Source organism: Silene latifolia, chromosome 3, assembly GCF_048544455.1.
Source record: "Silene latifolia isolate original U9 population chromosome 3, ASM4854445v1, whole genome shotgun sequence".
Lineage (NCBI taxonomy): Eukaryota > Viridiplantae > Streptophyta > Magnoliopsida > Caryophyllales > Caryophyllaceae > Silene > Silene latifolia.
This window is the reverse complement of record NC_133528.1, coordinates 89,981,636-89,993,731: the sequence shown is the minus strand read 5'-3', so window position 1 is coordinate 89,993,731 and position 12,096 is coordinate 89,981,636.

Below are 12,096 nucleotides of genomic sequence, written 5' to 3'. Positions count from 1 at the left end.
TATGTAGGTCGCAGTTAGGTGAGTGACTGTCTTTTCTTCTCTCTCTTACATACAACATTTGCCCTTTGCTTCATGAGAGAAGAGTGACCACGAGAGAGTCCAGTTTTGTTGGTCTTGCAAGGTCGATAGGTCAGCTTTATTTCTCGAATGACTTATAATTCGTTTGCGTATTGACTGCTTGGCTTTAACTGTTGATTTTTGTTGCATTAAATTGGTTCAAGTAGACAAGTTAAGCTAGCTCTGAGTTATCTTTTTCGTTCCATTAGTTTAGTTTTGAGTTTACTCGAGGGCGAGTAAAGATTTGGTTTGGGGAGATTTGATACGTGCCTAATGTATAGTCTTTTTAGCCTATTTCAGCACGTATTTCTATGCATTTCTATACTGTTTTTATGGTATTTTGCCCCGAATTGGCTACTTTTGTGTATTTTGTCCTTTTTGTAGGAATGATCGCGGAAGTAGCGGAACCATACTCCTTTTCGTCCTTTTTGCATGCATTTAGAGGAAACGGGATTGTCCCAGAGTGAGATACTGCATTTGGAAGCGTCATGGCACGCACTAAGAGGCATTTGGGTGAAGACGTGAGCTAAAGTGAAGACATAATCACTCGATCGACCAGTTTATCAGTCGATCGAGTGGTTTCTACACCCTCTGATGCTCGATCGAGTAACATTTTACTCGACCACTGAGCTGCACAAAGACCAAGTTCTCGATCGAGTAACCATTTGGTCGATCGAGTAACTTTTGCTGAGAAGATGGTCGATCGAGTGGTTTAATCCACTCGATCGAGTGGTTTTTATGAGTATGGGCTTTTAATCAGTCCGTGTGATGTTTATTTCCGCAAGCTTTAGTTTATTTTCTATTTAAACCTATGTGAATTAGGTTAATGACATCTTTTTAATCATCTTTTATCATACTTTTACTCTATCCTTGACAGTAGAAACTTTACTACGTTACTTCTATTCTTCTTCACTGTTACTTTACTTCGGGGTTATTATTGCTCGGATTCAGTTGTTCTTTACGCCGGATTCGCATTGATTGTAATCCTTTCTCTTCCTTTATTAATAATAATCGTTTGTTTGATTTAATTCCTTGTTTATGCTATTATTTCTTCCCTTTGCCCTAATTTTCATTATTGCGAGTTTTAGTTTATTTATGATGTTCACTGCTGGAAAATTGTCTGCTGTTAGTTTAATCACCGATATGAGTAGCTAAACTCCTTCATGTTGGGATTAGGGAATCTGCGGTAGAAAGATGACGAATTAGTAGATGAATCAGACGAATTAATCACGAGACTCTGTCACTATAGCAATTTAACTGTAATTCCCGACCAAGTTGAGTGCACGCTTCTATGTCAACCTTTAATCTGGCTAAAATTAATCCTGGATCGAAAGATTGGACTAAATAGGCCTGCTATAAACAGTAGACAACCCTAATGAGGACGAAAGTTAAGTTAGTGGTATTTTAGGATAGAAAGTGGACCGAAAGGACCTTTTAACATCCGTCTCACATTAGTTCGTCTGAATCATTTACAGCTGAGTTATTTGACTACCGTACTGAACCGAAATCCCGACATGTCCCTCTCTTCTTGATAGTTTAATCATATTTTATCGCCTTTACTGCTCTTTACTTTAATTCTCTCTCCTTTAAATCTCCTAGTTTAGAAACCAAAATTCAACAAACCCCAATTGTTACCGTAAGATTAGAAATAGACAGTTATAATTAAATTACCTCCCTGTGGATTCGATACTGGACTGCCTCTACTACATTTTAGTTGAGACCGTTAGGTTTTATCTTTGATAGGGTTGCGATAGCCGTGTCAAAGGCGTTCATAAGCTTGTTCTTGATTTGTTTGGAGACGAGCGAGCGCAGCTTGGATCAGATCATTACCATTCGGTGGTTGTCCATTGACACTTGCGTGACTAGTTCTGGGCATCTTGGAAACTGGATAGGAGATTGACGACGAATCAAAACACGATCGACCATTCTAGCACACTTACTCAAAGAAAAGACTCGAACTGTGAAGTGGGCGTGTGCCACTTGTGTAAGTGAGGTTTGAAAAATGGCAAAGTTCTGAAATATTGGTCCTAGTCAACTATAGTGTAGTTGTAGGAGTGGACTCGAAGTGAGGCTTTGAAATAGGCTTTGAGGCCCGAATTTTGAGTCGATTTTTGGACAGTGTTTTGACTGGTTTTGCGCTAATTTAGGCCTTTCTTCGAAAATATTTACGTTTTAAAAGAGGTTTTGATTTTACAAAATTGATCATGGTTTTTGTTTAGAAAATGGTGATCACATATGATACAAGCATTTAAACAGGCATTATAACGGTATGCTGAGTGCATTTAAAGGGTTTTAGCTTAAAGGGTGGGTTGCCATACCGAGCAATGAAACCCGGGGTCTGTGGAGAGGCTCGCACCAAACAGGAGTAAGGCTGATTCCTAGTCCATTCCCTCGAGTAGTGAAGGCCCTTGATACAAACAGGAGTAAGCATCATGGTATAGTTGACGTCAATCGCTATCCATCCTTAGGCCCAGATAAGAAATTGGACCGTCTAGATGGGACGATTGGTCGAATGGGTTGGGTTGGGCCTAGGAAGGCCGAATAAAACGATCTAAAAAGACCGAGTAATGAAAACCGACAACTGTCTCATATAAACTATTCCTTAACCTTGTTCAAGTTTCACCCTTGGCAACACATAAGTGTATTACTCCCTAGCGGAGTCGCCAAACTGTGGACACGGGGGGGCCACGGGGGCGCTTGGGAAAACAAGCGTTTGCATTTGTGGAGTCGCCACCAATTTATTGTGGAAAATTGGAAACCGTTTGAATACTTCGCATCATGTCAAGACATAAAGTAGTGACATAGACACCAAGAACTCGTTAACCTTAGCATTCTATGTCTAGAATGACTCTCGTGGATGCCAATGAACACGGATGTTCACTGAGATCTGGAGTAAGGGGTGAGGGTACGTATTAGGAAGCTCTTTTGATTGAACACCTAATCCCGCCCGCCTCGATAGCGGCCTCTACTAATGATTAGGGAAAATCATCTATACTTGATATGTTGTCGATTATATGCATGCAATGCAACATCCAACGTTTTAATCCTAGCATGTGAATTAGTACTAAGTCGGTGAACAAGTAATTAACACTTATTAATGTCGAAGTAAGGATAAGAATTAGTTACATGTGAAAACAAGTAAATAATCATACAATACGGTAATTAAATAAATAACGATAATTAAAATTATAATAATTACATTGGATTAATTGATTTACGTCAAAAGTACATTTAAAACGGATAATTTGACAAAAATAGAAGAAAATAAATTAGGTTAGAAAACGAACATATTAATAGTGATAATACGAATAATAGTCGATTAATATGTAAAATAACTAATTAGGTCAAAGCAAGAACGGAATTTCAGAGACAGAACTCAACCCGGAACAGGCGTAGCAGAGCTGCGTCCCTTGGAAGAGGCGCAGTGGTCACTGCGTCTGTTCCTGAGGTGAGTTCTGGCTGTGAAGCCGGAACTGCATATTGTTAATGTTCGTTGGTGAATTTAATGATCGGCTATTGATATTTAACTCAAGTAGAAGTGATTTAACAGGTTATTTACATATGAGAGGGTCATAAAAACAATAAAGGACGGACTCAAATTAATTAGAACAAATTAAAGACTAATTACGAATTAAGTTTATTAGGACAAATTAATTAGGTTAATTTAAAGATGGAGACGGTGTGATAAACAGATGAAGAACGTGTACCAAAAGTCGAATTCCAGAAACTTGATATGAATAAATCGAGCCTCTAAAATCCGGGTTTGATTTAATGACGGAAACCTGCAAATATTGACTATTTGGAATCTAAGTCGGGTTAAAAGTGATAAATTATTAATGAATTGTATATTAAAATTATCATACTAACGAAATACGAAGAAAACAAGAAAAGAAGAAGTAAAATAAACGAATTGACAGAGGGCGAAGGAAGAAGAAGAAGAAGAAAAGCAGGAACTGCGGCAGCCTCAGGAAGAGGCGCAACAAATGCTGTGACTCTTCGAAGGGGCGCAGCAGTTGCTGCGTTTATTCTCGACGTCTGTCTTCTGTTAATCCGTGAAAATAGGTTTGATAAAAGGTTTTATAAATCGGTTTTAAACATGTTTTCGACGTAAATCTTACAATAATTTATACAATAATAAAATACAATAATAAAAGATGGTATTTACACCCTCGGACTTACATGTTTGACGAAACGACATTAACTAAGTTAACGATTAGTGATTTCTCGACTCGAATGTACGAAGAAAGTGCCCTCGTAAGAGGAATTAAACTAGATTGATTAAGTTGATTGAGTGGAGTTGGTCAAATTGGTCGATCATGCAAAACGAGGCTGGTATTCACAAGAATTCGAGCTTACGTGGTCGAAAGTTCAAGCACGTGGACGCCAATAAGCAAAGAGCACGGTCTTAGAATACAAAGGGAGAAGAGAAGGGCGGACACTCGCGTGAGAAATATGAGGAACGAAGGTCCCTATTTATACTATTCACGCGGAGGAATTAAGGTTTCGGTAAAACTTTGGAAACAAATCTTGAAAAGATCTTAAAATACGCAGAAAGGAGCTGGGGAAGAGGCGCATCAACCACTGCAGCTCTTGGAAGAGGCGCAGCAGGTGCTGCGTCCTTTCCCCAGGGGTTTCGTCCTGCGGAAGAAAGATTTTCCGCGTTTCTATTATGGAATTGCGGTAGATCTCAATTTTCTTATTATTTAAAATATAATTTCGGGAAATATTTTGCCAAAAGATTAAAAGATTGAAATATGAAATAAAAATATCCGGAACATTTCAGAATATTCCGACTCGGCATTTTAAACGGTTATCAGAAAATGAAGACGGTTTTTGACCCGGACTCCAAATGAACTCTAATTACTGTCAAAACGACCGTAACGGCGCGTAGATGACGACCAAGGGGTAGACACAAGTATTTGAGCTTTCACTTGACGATAAACTTACGAACTGTCATAAATCGTTCCGCGTACCAAACATGCGGCCCAATCATCACCGGGTGGCTTGCGGGAGGTGCAGAAATTAGGTATTTACAGCAATATGATTTCGTGACATTATCTAATAAATCACAAATTATTAGTTTTAATTAAGTTACTTATAACTCGAAAAAACTATAAATCGATTATGCATGCAACATCCTATGCTCCGATACCAATTGTTAGGTTCATATAACTATTATTAGACTTTTCTAATGGTGAACTAATTAACATTTTAATATGAGTTCTTAAGATCTAGTGCATGCATAACAAAACTAGAGATAAAAAGAAAACAATATTCCTTACATTGTTTATGGTTCAAAATTTTGGGCACAAATAAGGACACCTTCTTTATTTATTCTTGAGCTTAAATGTAATGGATGATCTTCTAAAAATATCAAGTGAAGAGATTCTCCTCTTGTTGCACCCAAAACAATTTCCCTTAAAAACTAATATAGTAATTAACTAGATTAATATATTAGATATCCTTAATAATTCTTAATATATATATATATATATATATATATATATATATATATATATATATATATATATATATATTACTACACTAGAAATATTATGTGATATTAGAAAGTGGTTGAACAATATTTAGAGATTCTAAAACTATTTTAGAGAGATGAGAAAGAAAACTACACAATACAATTTTGTAAGAATTGAATGAATAAAAAATAGAGGCAAACCCTTATTATATAGGGAGGGTGCCAGTTTTCGAAGGCCAAGAGAAGGCCAATGCATGCCCTCTTCTTTTTCTTTTGTTCTTCACAAGAAACTAGATGTAAGGCTAATTACAAATAGGTTATGATGGTGTGTTATTTAACAATTAAATAAAACATCTACTATCCTATAAACCCTCCATTTTCCGGTCCATTTTTTAAAATGGAATCCATTTTATTTTGTCAACTTTGTCAATTGTATCATTGTGTAATATGTGACATATAATAAGTCACATGTCATTTTAATGCATACTTAACTTATTAAATATCATTATTTATATAAAAATAAATCTCGTAAAATAAATCAACTAGTAATTAATAATTACATGTAAATAAAATGGGTCATGTAAATATAATCTACAACATTTTGTAATTATAATTTACCAATCATTCTTATTTCAATTGTTTCATAAACAATAATCAATTTTAGTAATAAAATCTTTTAATTACTAAAATGAATCTTATTTAATCAAATTATAATAAGACACTTATTCTTACTCATAAATTGTTCAATTTTAAGGAGTTAACTAACTTGTATCAATATACAATTAATTAACTTATCTATTAAGGGAATTGTCCTATAGGTGTGACCTTAAGGGATCAACTGATCTCCATCGTCAAACGACAGTAATGTCAAACTCTAGTTAGCCAATCATTACCGATTAATGTTGATCAGTTGACTATATAATTGAATCATCCCTTACTTATTCTTATCATGAGATTTAAACATGTGATGGCAATATTGTTGAGGACACTTACTCCAACATTTACACCCTCAGACTTACATGTTTAACGAAACGAGATTGACTAAAGTTATCGTTTAGCGATTGCTCGACACGAATATGCGTGGAAAGTGCCCTTGTTAAAGGATTTAAAAGATTGATTAAATTGATTAAGGTGGAGTTGGTCAAATTGGTCGGTCTATGCAACGTGACTGGGACTCAGAATGATCTGAGCTTACGTGGTCGATTGATCAAGCTCGTAGGTGTCGAAAGAAAAAGCGTGGTCTAAAATGCAAAGAAATAAGAGAAGGGCAGACACTCGTGTGCCAAATATGGAGACCGAAGGTCTCTATTTATAGTAAACACACGAAGGAGTTTAGGAATGGCACGTATACGGAAACAAATCACGGAAATAATCCGTAAAGTATGAAAACAGGGCTGGGGAAGAGGCGCAGTAGCCACTGCAATCTTGGAAGAGGCGCAGCACCTGTTGCGTCATTTCCCCAGAGGTTTCCTCCTCAACAAGAAAGATTTCCACGTTTTTTATGGAATTTCGGTAGTTATACACTTCCTTATTCCGTGAAACACAATATACGGAAGATATTTCCTTAAAAATATTAGATTTAATTAGGAATAAATATCCAGAGAATTCTAGAAAACTTCGGAACATTCTGACTCGGCATTTAAATGGTTTTTAGAAGACGAAGCGGTTTTTTACCCGGACTCCAAACGAACTCTAATTACTGTCGAAACGACCGTACCGGCGCATACATAACGACCATGAGGTTGGCTCGAGTGTTTGAGCTGTCACTTGTTGATGAACTTACGAACTGTCATAAAATCGTTCCGCGTATCAAACATGCGGTCCAATCATCACTGCGTGTCTACCGGGAGGTGCAGAAATGAGGTATCTACAATAAGCAAGCAGAATAGAATATGTCTAATACAAACCTAAAATGTAAAAGCCTATGGGCTGAATAACTAAAGTATGGCAATGGGCTGAATAGAATATGAAGTATCAAAATGAGCCGAATAGACAAACATCAAAATATAAGTCTAATAAAAGCAAAAGGAAAAGAGCAAGGAGTGGTATGAGGGCGAGTTTAGGGATAGTCGTGTTTCACGACATTGGGGCTCACATAACCGGGACGATTCCTAAACTCAAGAGAGTCGAGACGATGAAAGCAAGACCGCACATGATTTGTTAGTGCCGTGAGACATGCCTCAAAGTTATGCACTTTGAATGTCTAGCCTCGAAAATAAGTCCCATCCCTGCATGCATATCTTTCCCTTCTCGCCAAATAGCCCCTCCTTGACTAGCCAAGTTAGCCAACAAATCGGATTAATGGACACACTCTCGAGCCGCTCCATCCGCATCACGAGCCATGCCCTCAACACGTCCTTCAAACCCACGTAAGTAGGCTAGGACTTTGGCATTACCCGTAACATTAGAAACCGGAGCCACATCCTTCTCTTTCACCATACCCGCTACCAACTCCGCAATAAACTTATTTTAAACATCCATTTTTTCACAAATACTTGTCATAAACAAGTCCAACTTTTGTTCTACGGCCACCATCACATCCGACGACTTTTCCACTACACTGCCCTTTGACAAAAAGACTAATTCGGGTCCAACCGCGCCTACTTTTATTAATTTAAGATGTGTATCACACAACTCGTCTTTGACCATGACCCCTTAGCTAGTAGGACCGACGACCCCCTTGTATTCCAATAAATGAGAAATCCACATACCAAAGGGCAAATCCAAAGTAGTATAGAATTTTCCTCAGTGACGGAAATACTAGTTTGAATAATGCGATGAAAAACAAGTTGGGGAAGAGTAACCTTAACACCTTCAATCCATTTAAAGACCAAAACAATCTCATAACTTGACAACTTGTCACAGCCTCCTCTCCTTGGAACAACCGTGTTCCATAGAAAATTTAAAAATAATTTCAATTTGGGTATAAACATACCCGCCAACATATTACCAGAGCCCGTAGCACCATCATCAAAATAACGCTTAATTTAAAGCTTTTCTTCCTCCATCACATCTCCCCATTCCTCACTTGGGTTAATTTCCACCCCATCATCAGGGATGGAAAACAGAGTGCAAAAATCGTCAAGGAAAATTGTGACTTCGGACTCATTGACCATTGCATGCAAGACATTCTTCTTAACCGAGACCGAAGCATAGAATTGAATTACCTCAATAGGATAAACGGGACCGGTCTTAGAATAAATCTTTGTCCATTCTTGATAAGTCAAGAAATCTTTTAAGAATTGCAAAGCTTCTATCTTTGTATACCACTTTTCGGGATAAGACCGTCCTTCATGGATACCTTATCACAAAACACGGTTTACCCGAGTCCTTTCCTCCGTGGTAAGATGAACTTTATCAAGACCCGTCATCGTAGCATTCGGTATATGTTCTCGAAACAAGGTTCTTTGATGACCATCATGGCTAACCACAATTTCGGTCTCTTCAACCGAACCCTTAACATTAATATCCTTCTTTTAACCTTTGTTAAGCTTACGACGCTTTCCCTCGAGATTAGTATCAACCCGGTTATGATCGGGATTAGTAGGTTTGGGGTTTGGTTGAGGTGAAGGAGTGGTTGTGGTTTGATTGGACTTATTGCATGGTGGTTTGGATGACCCGGTCTTAGTAGAAGACCGAGTTGAGGGTGAGTTAAGGCGAGTTGTTGGTGGAGACATGATGATGATGATGGATGGTGAGGTCGAGTGTGGGAGAGTTTTAAGAAAGTGAAAAATTTTAGAGTTGTGAGGGTGATGGAGACGTGAAGGAGGTGAGGTATTTAATACATGGTAAAAGAATTGAGTTATGGTAGGAGTAGGTTAGTGAATATAGGCGGCTAATGATTTTGGTAAGATTCTTTCCCCTTTTGTTTATATATATATATATATATATATATATATATATATATATATATATATATATATATATATATATATATATATATATATATATATAATTAGGATCACATGAGTCCACCCTATCTTTTTGAGTCCCGTGAGTCCACTTATGTATCACACGTAGCACACAAAAATATCACGTTTTTTTTTAGCAAAAAAAAAAATTAATTTTTTTTTTAAAAAAAAAAAAAATTTAAAGTGTTATATTGTTTAGTATAACCTGTGATATTGTATCTGAGTCTGTGAGTCCAGTAAAAGAGTATCACAAGTTATAGAAAATAATATCACACCTTACGATAAATAATATCACTGGTTGTACTAAACAATATCACGAGTTATACTATACAATATCACACCACTGAACCTAATTCCGCCTTTCACTCCGCCTCTCACCATCTTCATTGTCAGGTCGGTTGACTATTACCCTGGAGAATTAATCATTTTAGTAATTGAGTACGTCCATTTCAGGAGCGTGTCAAATAAAATTTGCAACTGAAATTAGAGGTTTGCAAATTTGGTAGGTTTTCTACAAACTTAAATCTAAAGGTTTGTGGATAGCAGGATGTAAATTGCAGCTAAATCTGGGTAGTTTTGGCCTCTCCTCTGTAAGATGATATCTCCTTGCTGTAGTTTCTGTAGGAAAGGGAATTTGAACCTCTGTAGTTTTATTGCAGCTTAAGTTGTGCTCAAAATTGCGATTAGTATATGAAAATCGAATTTATGATACTGCTAGAAGTCTGAGACAAAAAGATACTGGCTTTACGACTTTACGTTCCAGATGTGTTTACTTTTATGGTCCTGTTTATACCGATCACCAAAAAAATTGCGTTTTATTTACTGATTATGTTGATAATTTCAAGTGGTCTTTTTTAAGAAAGATGCATCTAATTATGTTGGCTTGTGTTCAAGCACTTTTTAAGATTCCATGAATGGCAGAGATTCAATAATATTTCATATTTCCATGTTTCTATTACGAGGTGGCAATTAGCTAGGAATATAGATATACAGGAATTGTCGACTTGTTGTACGAAATAGGAATTCTGATGCCGGAAAAACATTCTTATCTATGTGGCAAATGGATTTTGACTTTCCAATTATCTCGAGACTTTCGATCGACCCCCTGAGTTTGAACTGTATAACAAACAACATTTGGTGTGAGATTATTGCCAACAGAGAGGTCCCTTGTGCACTCCTAGCAAGTATTGTGCTAATTTTGTGGCCCCAGTAGTCAATTTTTGCATTCCCATGGAGAGGAATGTGATTTCATCGGGAAGCTCTATATCACAGGCCGGAGGATCAAAAGTCTGAAACCATTGATGCAACTGCTCAATTAAGCCAACTATGATAGGTTGCAATTACTCGAATTTGCTGGGGGTTAGGATGGAGAATGAAGAAAGAAGATGGCGGATTGTGATTTTCATTCACAATTCATAGCCGATACATTGATATCTCTGTCTCAACTTACACTGCTGGACAGGAGCATGTCAAATAAAATTACTGTAAAAGAAAAGAAGTGATATTCTTGTGTACAATGTGTGATATATAAGTGGACTCATGGGACTCAAAAATATAGGTGGACTCACTGGATCTTGCCCCTCTCTCTCTCTCTCTCTCTCTCTCTCTCTCTATATATATATATATATATATATATATATATATATATATATATATATATATATATATATATATATATATATATATATATATATATATATATATATAAGGGCCTTTGGATGGAAGGGATGGAGGGATGAGATTACATCTCAATGGATGGCCACAATTCATTCTACTCTAATTAGCTCCTCATTTCAATTAATGAGGTCACTAATCATTCATCCCTCATAATCATTTATCCCTCGTACAAACTCCTCCTCCCTCTCTATATCTCACATTCTCTCATTTTTCTCTCATCAACAAAACCAAAACAAATAAAAAACTAATAAAACTAAAAACCAAATCTGAAAAAATTTAAAAAACCCCCCTTCTTCCTCCATCCTTCCTTCTGCCGCCGATAACCACCCTCTCGCCACCACTGACCCCCCAACCGGCCTTCCCCTCGCCTCCTTATCCCGACCTCCCTTTGACGACGCCCTCCTTGCTACCGCCACACACCGACGACCCTCCACCAGCCGTCCTCCCTCCTCTCCACCACCGCAACCACCAGACCGCGCCTTCTTCTTCTACTTAGATCCCTTTTTTTCAAATATTATTTGTTATTGTAGGATGATTTCTGTCCTGTTTTGACTTTGTTGTTGTTATTGTAGGATGATTTTGTTATTGTAGGATGATTTGTTGTTGTTATTGTAGGATGGTTTGTTTGTTGTTGTTATTGAAAGATCTCGTGTTTTTTTTAAATTGAATTGTTTTATGTTTTTTTTTGTTTATTGTTTTGTTGTTGTATTTTTTAGATGTTTCAGATTTCGTCTTCGTTTTCTTGTATTTTTTTTAAAAAAAAAAATTCTTAATTAAAAAAAAAACCATGTTTTTACTCTTTTTCAGATTTCTCATTTAAAATACATATTATTTTCTTTTTTTTGTGTTCTTCACTCCGGCCGCTTGTTCTTGTTCTTTGATGGTGGTAGGCTTGAAGGTTGCTTCATTCATTTATCCTGGTGCGGTTTAGAACTTTTTCGTCTAAGTCAACCAAGCAAAACAATATTTATAACT